The sequence below is a fragment of the Buteo buteo genome, chromosome 16, assembly GCF_964188355.1.
Source record: "Buteo buteo chromosome 16, bButBut1.hap1.1, whole genome shotgun sequence".
NCBI classification, from domain to species: Eukaryota; Metazoa; Chordata; class Aves; order Accipitriformes; family Accipitridae; genus Buteo; species Buteo buteo.
Window position 1 is genome coordinate 22,428,992 of NC_134186.1, and position 10,070 is coordinate 22,439,061.

Sequence of the window (10,070 nt, forward strand, 5' to 3'; positions counted from 1 at the left end):
TTAGGAATGGTTTTGTTAGAAATAACAACTGGAGTTTTAAGTGACAGCTACTTATCTGATAAACATTAGAACTCACTCCTTTGGTGATAATTCCATTTCTCCTCTTGTCAAGCCCCCTGTTAACAGCTCACTCTCTGCTCTACCGAGAGCAAAACTGAAGCTCATTTTGGATGTCACTGCATGCTTAATGACATTTAGGAATGGAGGGTACCATAACAATGGAGCTGATGTCACAGGTGGTGTCACATGGGAAAAACTGAAAACTGAGAATGAGAAGACTGAAATTTTTCTTGTAAGACTATGTATTCTAGAGTGACCTGGACACTTTTAGATCATCTACTCAGTTTTTGACAGAGCAAGGAATTGATATATAGCTCACAAATACATCTGTCTGGGGTGGTTTCTGTCAGCTGCTTTTTTTTCTGGCCTCCTTTTGTGTATGTCACAGGACAACTTTTTATGGGGTCCTTTATAGGAAATTAAAGAGAATCGGTTTACATCCTGCTTAAAAAAAATGGCATCAAACAACTTCTTCAAAGTTCAGCACGTTTCCCTAAGCACAAGTAAAAGCCTAAACGGTTAAATCAATCCCAACTAATTCAACATTTAGTAAACTCTGTCCTTACTCTCACATTCTACTATTCCCAAGCAGAGTAAAATTTGGTTTATAGGAGACAATGGTGCAGATGAAAAGAAGCAGAAAATAGCCCCTTTTGGAAGGATACAAGCTCTTCTCTGGAGTATTTAAAGCAACCTGATGTTTGTTGCACCGCTAGATCAATGTCATTATGCATCTTTTCCTTCCCCCATCAGTTCAGCTTGCTGAGGATAGATCAAATCTTCTACCTGCGCAAGCCTCCATGGTTGGAAGTAGGATCTGAAATGCCAGCAAATAAAGGTTTTGAGAGCCCAGTATCAACTGAGCTGTGCAAGTAACTCCCTTCACTAATTTCTTGGCTGAACTGAAAAACTGAGAAAGAAGTTGTTCTATGACGGTGCAACTAATGAATCCTAGCTGCCTGGATCTGAATCCTTGCCTTGGAGCTCTTTGCCCACCCCTCGACCCCTGTTCCCTACATGTCCCCTGTGATTCCCTCCCCTCCCACTACCTTCACTTCCCTTACTTCTCCCCAGATAACAGCTAGGCAATGGTAGCACATATTGTAGTTAGTTCTGATGAGTAATTGGCCAGCGGGGAGCCGAACTGTGCAAATAACTGCTGAGCTCACACAGCAGTGCTTCTTTAGTGGGGGCACTAGTTTAGGTCCCTTTGTTTCTATTGAACTGCCAGTTTCTTGAAGTTTGTGCACACTTAGAGTTGCTGGGAATGTCATGTCTCTACAGAATTTGGCTGAAACAGGTCTGAGGTTGAGAAGTTATCTGAGAGACAGATGGACTGGCAGTGCAATCACATAAGCCTTGTTTCCTAAAGGAGCCTGCCTTCAGATGCTTTGCTTGAACCAAGATAAAGTATTTTTGCTTTGTCTTGCAAGAATTGTTAACTGCTTGGATTAAACTAAATAAAATTAAACTAAATTTCATTGCGTATGAAATGGTACTTCAAGCATGTTAGTACTTTTCTGTCAGTTTATGCATATTTTGTTTTTAAAAAATAGCAGTGGATTTATTTCTTTACATATTTTACAAGCGAGGCATGGCACAGCTAGTCCTGCCTAGTTCATGTTGGCTTCACAGAATTTTTTCTATCATGATGCTATTCCTTTGATATCCCTCTTCTTTCCCTCTGCATTTGATGCATTGCCCAAATGTTGCTGTCTTTGTGGGGGAAATACACAGTATCTTTGAGACTTTGCTGACTTAAAAGGTTATGGTATTAGTCCAAAAGTTTTTTTCTCCTCACCTTAGCATGGTTTCAGGTGTTTGAGTGTTAGGTAGCTTTACTTAACACAGAAGATCAAAAAGTACAAAGAAATGGCTAAGTATTCCTTAAGTATTAATAAACCATGGCCTTTTGAAATGCCAAGTCCTCATCTGCAATTTCCTTGAACAGACATCATGCTTCTGTTTGGGCTTTTTTGTTGACAGAAATGAATACCAGGATGGAGTCTTCTGGCATGTTTTGCTATGTCATATTTAATGATAAAGGTATTTAGTTTTCCTTTTTGTAAGCATAGCAGGCATCAACATTAATTGAATGTCCATCCTCATGAAAAAAAGTCTTGACTCTTAAATTCATAAATACCTCATTCACTAGACCCAGTTTCTCTCAAATTCATCTTCCTTTTCCTAACTCATTCTACAATTATGACCAGTGTTTTGTAATACAACTGAAGGTCATTATGTGATCTTGGTGTTTGCAAAGACACAATGTGGTTATGGTTTCTTTTCTGACCAAGGAGCTAATTACTATTACTATACTGTTATATAGAAAGAACAATAATAAAAAGATGACTGAAGGAGGCCATCAGTGCTATCATCTATCTAACTTTAGAGTAAGAAGAGTTGGACGAACTATAAAAATGATGCAACTGCCAAAAGCAATCAGTAACTCAGCGAAGAATTGTGTTGAAATCCAGGCCCTAGTTTCTTAGTACCAGATATGAAGCTAAGCTGTTAAGAATTAAGATTTTCTAATAATCAGTTTTCATCTGCTGCTATTCTTTATTTGTACCACCGAAGCACCTAGTGGCAGACCAGTGCCATACTGTTCTAAGCACTGTATAAACACAGAACAGAGAGGAGATTCCTGCATTTATGGATTGTGAACTCTCATGAAAAGTAAATCAGTGCTTTGAAGAACATCGGTAATGACATTCTCAACTATTAATCTATTCAGTGAACTGTCTTCTTTTCATCTGTCCTAATTTCCAGATGTCATTCAGAAACATTTTCCTCCTTCATATACTATTAATTTTTGTCCTGTATTTCATTTAATGCATTGTGTAAAATGTACTAAGAGAAGTTATGCTTTCAGGGAACTGTGTGATCACTCCATGCCACAGGTGAGCTTTAGTACATTAGTCTTTGCAATGTGAGACCAAAGAGATGATTGTTAAGGCAGGAAAGAGAGATGCTCATTAAATCTAAGAGAAAATGCGAGTGTCTCGAAACATGGGAGAGGGTGAGAAAGAGGTATATTGGTAGGTTATAGTGTCTTTTATTATTACTGTATTCAGATCCAGTCTTGACAGTATTAAATGCATCATTGTCACACTGCTGGCTGCTTGGTGTCTGGTAAATGGAGTTCACAGGGTAATTCCTGTTCACAGGAATAGCCAAACTTGATGCTAATTGCCAATTTTGTTGCCATGGTTAGGCAGAACAAACATCTTCTTAACCCCCTGGGCAGGAATCAGGCGTAACACAAAGATAGCTAATTTACTGCTCTGAATAGAAATAGACTGAATAGAAAGCTTTGGTGAGCAAGGGTACTAATCCAGTTCCAGTCATTAAGCATCCCCATGTAGAGAAGTGATGTTACAGTTTCCAAGCCATTAAAGCAGATGCACAGTTTTGTCTGTACTTTCTCTATTACAAATATCAAGCCCATCTGAGTTTTCTCTTCAGAAATTTGGCAAAGGAGAGACAAGGTTGGTTGGCTACAGCAAATGAGAGGAATCATTTCTACACATCCATTGTCTGCCTTTGTTAACGTATAGAGGGTGTCTGTTCTGGGAAAATGTGTTGCATTTTTATCTACCTGTTCAGCTCGACCAGTACTCCCAGTGGTGGTGAACTTCCATAATGAAAACATCAGAGAGAGTTTTAGTATGACATGGTCTACCCAGCTGAGAAATGGCTAAACACTTGTGTCTGTCTGATGCCGGTGTGTTGATAATAGCAAGTGGAGCTCATGACACAATTTGATGGGAGTGCCGCAGAGATGGGAGAGCTGGGCTGCTGCTTCAAAAGGAAGAAGAGTGGGAGGGAAAAGAGACTAGGGCACACACAGAAAGCCAGAGCAACTGGTGAGGGGCTGGTGGGGTGCCTGGTGAGCTAGGTGGAAAGGACAGAGGACCACTGTCCTCTAGGGAGATTGTCCCCTTCTCCCAGCTATAGCTACAGTCCCTACTTCTCCAATTCTTCCACTGGCTGCAAGAGCAAATCTGGTAGACACAAAAGAGGTGGAACTGTGATCATTTTGTATAGTCCACTTGCTTTGGCAACATCCTTTTTGGCCTATGCTTAGATGGAGTGTTGTGCACAGCCATTGGTGCTCACAGCAATGAAGCAGATACCAAAAAGTTGTGCCTCCAGTTCACAAGTGCAAAACTGACTCTATCAACTGGCAGCAGCGTACGTTCTGCCAGCAAACTACACAAAAATATATTCTTAATTAACTTCTTCAGTTATAAAGGCCATTTAAATGACATATGACTTTCAAAACAAGATACTCTATGGGGCCTATATATCTCTCCCCACTCCTATGTTTGCTTTTCCTGCTTTGGCATCTGACATTAATGTCTGTCATTGAACATCTCAACCTTTGTATCTTTCTCATGGGAGACACAGATCAGAGTGTTTAAGCTTTGTAATTTGGCATTGCTGGCATTTTTTGTTCACCACAAACGTTTCTGTTGATACTAATGACATTTAGCAAGTTTTGGAGGAAAAATCATTAAGAATAGAATCAAAAAAACCCTTCGTGATCTGCAGTGCTCTCTGAATGAACTCTGGGAAGTTTAAATTCAGACACAGCATCCAACCTTTCCATTTGTACTAGAAGTAAGTCTATTTGCAGTTATTTTTTGAGAGAAAAACAATGTCGAAAACTTTTGTCTAAGGTTTTTGGTTTTGTTCAGAGAAGGTATGACTATTGATCAAAAATACCTTATATGTGTTTCCAGTTTACTGAGGCATACTCATTTCCAAGACCGAAACTGCTGTCTTTTTATTTTTACAGTCTTTGTTTGAACTGAGATCCACATTCATTGTTACTGAGCTTTAATAATCTAAGGGTCACTTGAAGGGCTTTTGTTTGAGAGACCTTTCAAGCCAAGCCAAGGCAGCAGTTTAGAGAACGTTTCTTGTTTGTAGACAAAAATATATTAAAACAACCAAGGGAGCTATTACTCTTCCACATAATTATTTTTAATGTCTCATTGGACATGTATGAAATGCCTTTCAGTTCCTGTGGGAGAATTACTTTTTTACATTTTGCAGCGTGGCTTTTGTTAAATTTCTATGCTGCTTTTCCATTGAGCAATGTTCACCCCAAAAGACTTTGTAAACACGAACAGTATCTCTAGGAATATGCTTCCAACATAATCCACATAAGTACTTAGAGATTTGTCAGCAGTCGTAGGGCCTGATACCTTGCATACCCTGTGCCACCTATTTTTTCTGGCCATAATCAAGAAAGAACGTGACCCCAGTTCACAGTGGGAAAAGTCAGAGAACAGCCGAGAGTCCAGAATTGCATGAGGTGAGGCAGAGCCATGTGCTGCACCAGCCAGTGTTGGAGGCAGGGGAGAGGAGAGCTGGGCTAAGACTCCCTTCACTCCCTTTCCCCTGGTAAATGCGTGCCAGGTAATCAGAGCACCTTTGTGTCTTTGGCATGACAATTATCTGCAAATGTTCTGTGTTATGTAGCTCTTTTCAGTTACCTAGGAAAGACTGAAATGGAGTGTATCCTTCTCTTTTATAACAAGAACAAATTCAGGGGGAAGAGAACAAACATGGAAGTCAGGGGGAGAGGGAAAGAGTAGCTTTATGGAAAGACAGAAACCATGCTGTAAGAATGTAGTTCTAGTACGAATATTTGGGCTTGGATTGGGACACACATGTTATGTGCCATTTCTGCTCCACGGAGGTGCAGGCTTAGCAGGTAGATGCAGGTGCTTCACTGAGATGTCTCCTTTCTGTTGTGTATTCATGATCCTTTAAATCTGCCAGTTGCCCTTTCCATTTTGAAAGATGCCCAGATGTTTCTTGCTCAGGCATTGAGAGCTCCCGCAGGTCACATAGTAATTGTCTTAATTCTGCGGCCATCACCCTTCTCCCAGGCATGGTGGAAGTTTCAGTGACCCCAAATGGACTGTGCTGTTAGAACAGTCCTAGCACATGCTTTGGGCAAGGGCACAGAAAGCATCGGGGCTCACTAAACCTGAAACCTTCCACAGATTAAAAAAGGAGTTACTGCTTCTCTGTGTGTTGCACACAGCTCATTTAACATGCTGCACTGCATGTCGCAGCACCAGTACCTGGCTCTCATCTCTCTCCTTGGGGCTGATGTGTGCTCTGAAGTTCCAGTAACTTTACCTGTTTCTTCTGCTATAGAAGGAAAATCAGACTCTGAGTTCAGGGAGTGATAATGTAGCTCTGTGCCAGTTTTGGCACCTTACACAAACATACACCGTTATCAACATCTAATCATAAAGCTGATAAAGTTTAGCAAAAATGGGTATCCAGATAACTGTGTTTCCTAACTGAATGTAAACCCAGTTTCAAATATATAGTGTTCCCAGGTTTTGAAGAGATAAATTACCATGTTCACCATCTTCAGATGACTAAACTTGAAGTCTTTCAACCTGAGCTTCTAAAATTGTGAGTTATGTAGATGAAGTATAATTTGTAAAATGCTCTGGTTTGTGGAATGACCCTGCCTTGTTTATGGATAAGAACCACACGTTTCTAGCAGTGAAAGGCTGTGGAAGCTGGATATGGTGATAGAAGCAAACTATTGTAACTGTGTAACACAGTGATGTTCTAATGTTTTAAGCATGAGTTGCTCATGAGTGACTTAATTGGGTAAATAAGTGATTTAATTGGGTAAAAAGTTGCCTTTACATGAACTTTAGTATCTTTGAACAATAATTAAGTTGTGTCTCAAGAATATATTACAAGATTGTAAGGATAATGGGCACTTACCAGTATCTTCCTAATGTTGCAGTGGCAGAATGCTCATAAAATATTTTGTACATAGGAATCACTGCAAATATGTACTTAATGACACATTCATTGAGACGAGGACCATAAAGCAGACCAGGGAATTTTTTGAAGATGTCATTACTTAAGGGCTTCCTGTGAAGGTGATCTTGCAGTGTCATCCAAAGTTCCCTATCCTGATTTGACAATTTTATGGTTTTGAACTCTCACCCAGTTGTTCAAGGTGATTTAGTCATTGGTTTGTGTGTCCTTACATTTAGAGACTGCCAAATATAATTGTTTGCAGAATATTTAGTTCAACTCGGAGTGCTTCTATTCTGGAGGGATGCTGTTGGAGGGAACAGAGGAGGACAGCAGGAGAAATGAAAAGGACTAAATATGTGCAGCCTGAATAAGGGGTAGGAAAAGCTAGGATGAAAGAACATAATGGTCTATATGTAACTGAAACATGTAAGCATGAGAGAGAGAGAAGAATTATGTCGAGTTTGGCAGGAGGATGTAATGAGTAATAGATGGAATGATGAAGTGGAAATAAAATTGGCTGGATGAAGAAAAGCTTCCTGACCGCGAGATCTTGTTTGATTATTGAAGTTTCCCAGGAGACTTCTGTGATTTGGGAAAAGTTGTACCAGACTATTCAGAGCCTCCCAGTGCTTCCCAAAGCATAGCTCTGTAGTCACCTAATAACTTGGCATCCAGGAGTGGATAGTGCTTCCCATCTTTTAACTGTGTTTGAGGTTCTTTGGATTCCTTGCATTTGCTGGGCAGCCCAGAGCATCCCTTGTGTGCTGGCCGACCTATGGCTTCTCTTTTGGTTAGGGTTACTAAATAATATTACAGCTCTTGAAGAAAACCTACCTCCTCTAGGCTTGTGTATGCAAATATGTTTGCTGTGGTTATGGGAGTAATCCTGTTTCTTTGATGCTAAGTGCAGGAGACTGCAAGGTTGGATTCAGCTATGCAAAGGGACACGATCTCTGAAGATAAGTTAGGTGGCAATTGCATATGCGTTTGCGTATGTCCTCATAAATCTGGGCCCAAACCTTTATGATATCTGGATGGCTATTATTGATAGATGGTGTTGGAGTGGAGCATATTGCAACTGTGAAATACTCTGAAATCCTTATTTGGCCAGAGAGGTTTTTTATGCTTAAACAGAGACTAGTAAAATAAGGAAAATTATTCAAGAACTTATTCAGCTTATTCAAGAACTTTCATTCCATGATAAAGCATATGTAGCTATTACAAAGTGTTCATGTTACCCATACATAGAATTATTTCATTATAGATCTGGTATCTGGCTAAAGCTGACTCCAGTAGCTCCTCTGAGAGAAGTTTATCTGATGAAAAATTGTGGTTTTAGCTGATATCCAACCAATTTGCCAAACTTGTTTTGACTTCTGCCCAGAGGTTCTGAGAGTAAATTGATAACTGAGAATCCATTTGGATTTGAACAGTTAGGAGAGAAGCATGCAAAAACCCAGAAAGCTACAGGTGGTGAAGACCACAAGGCTTCTACAAATTGGGAAGCTCAGATCATGGAGTTAGGAAAATGGGCTGACAGACTGTTTTCCTGGTGGGTCTCTTCTGCTTGGCCTTTCAGTATATTCCTTGTTTTCTAGCAGCTACTCAAAGCAGTAGAACCCATTTCCTGAAATGCACATAGAAATTGCAAAGGCTGATGCTGCTTAGGGTGAAGCAATGAGATAAATATTGCTAAGAACTCAGTTTTGAAACTGCACACTATCCAGCGTCTGCTCTGCTCCCGAGAGCTAACTGATTAGAACTGTGGAAGCCCCGAATTTTGAAACAAATCTCACAGAAATGTGCGTTTTTTCATGTAAGTTAATCCACTAATAAATAAAAAAAAATCTTCTTCTAAAGATACTCCTTCTTTGAATTATCTTCTTATTTGAATTTAATATTTATAATATATGGGGGCATGATTAACTCTGTATCAATAGGTACATAACTTGTACAGTCTGAGATATATCTAAAGTCTACCAAAGAAAAAAAATAAATCATTTAGATCTGGAACAGTGATCACAATGGAAGTTTCATTTACAAAGGATTTATGGAGACTTGAAGTGACTGTTATGTTTTGAATAAATGCACCATTGACCAGTATCAGATTTCCATAGGCTTTATCTTGGTTTTTCTAAGCAACTGCTCATAAACTTTTTTAATATCTTGATTAGCATGATGGTGCTACTTGCAAATCTGTTCATAGAGCTATTAATCTATGATGTAGTGCAGTCTAGAGAAAGGAATCACACTTACTTAGTTGTTCCTTTCATTGTTTCATTTAAAAAACCATAAATAACAAGATGACAGAGTTTCTTTGTGCTTCTTTCTTTTCAACTAACATGTTAAGTATTTCAAGAAAGGTTTGTCAAGACATCACAAAAGTAGTTCTTAGTTCTGATCTGAACTTTATTGAACCCTGCTTTCATGTAACAGGAAGGAAAAACAAGTGGTAGATTTGATCAGTCTGAGTCCATGACTCAATGGCTACAGCAAACTCTCGGTGCTTTTAATTCCTGTGTCATAGCAGTACTCAGACAAATTTAGCGGAATCAAACATACATAAAAATCTGAAGTGAAAGGCATCTCCTTTGTCTCATGAAGATGAAATTTGACTTCAAAGGCAAGTTCAACACATGGGCTCCCTCCCTCCTCTCCCTTCTTCCCCCACCTTTCCCTGCAAGCTTCATCTCCAACCATCCCTGCATAGCTCACTCTCAGCATGAGCTTTGCAAGACAGTTCTGTTGGTGGCCGTAGGGTCAGCAGAGGCTGGTGCTGAACAGTGACAGTCACAAATGTGAAAACAGCCGAGTCCTGCAGTGACATGCTGATGAGAACCGTGCAGGCACCTGCACCGCCCAGTTAGCTTGTACTCAATTCTGTGGAGGGCACCAGGGCTTCTGTCCCTGCTTGTAGCAGATGTCTTTTGGGCTGAGGCCCTGAAGCCACGGTGTTTTCAGGTGACCGTTCACCCTTGTGGCCAGACCAGATATCCCATGCAGCAGCGTGTGATATGTACACAAGGGAGAGACTGGCTGTAAAGCTTAGAAGAAAAAAATATATTGAGTGGGAAGCCTCAGAATAAAGAACTGGGAAAGCTCTTGTTTTGGTTGGAGCTACGTTTTTGCTGCCTGTTGCTTGCAGCCAACTAGATGAGAAAAATGAGCTTGTTTGCCTTTTGTGTATTGCTGCAACC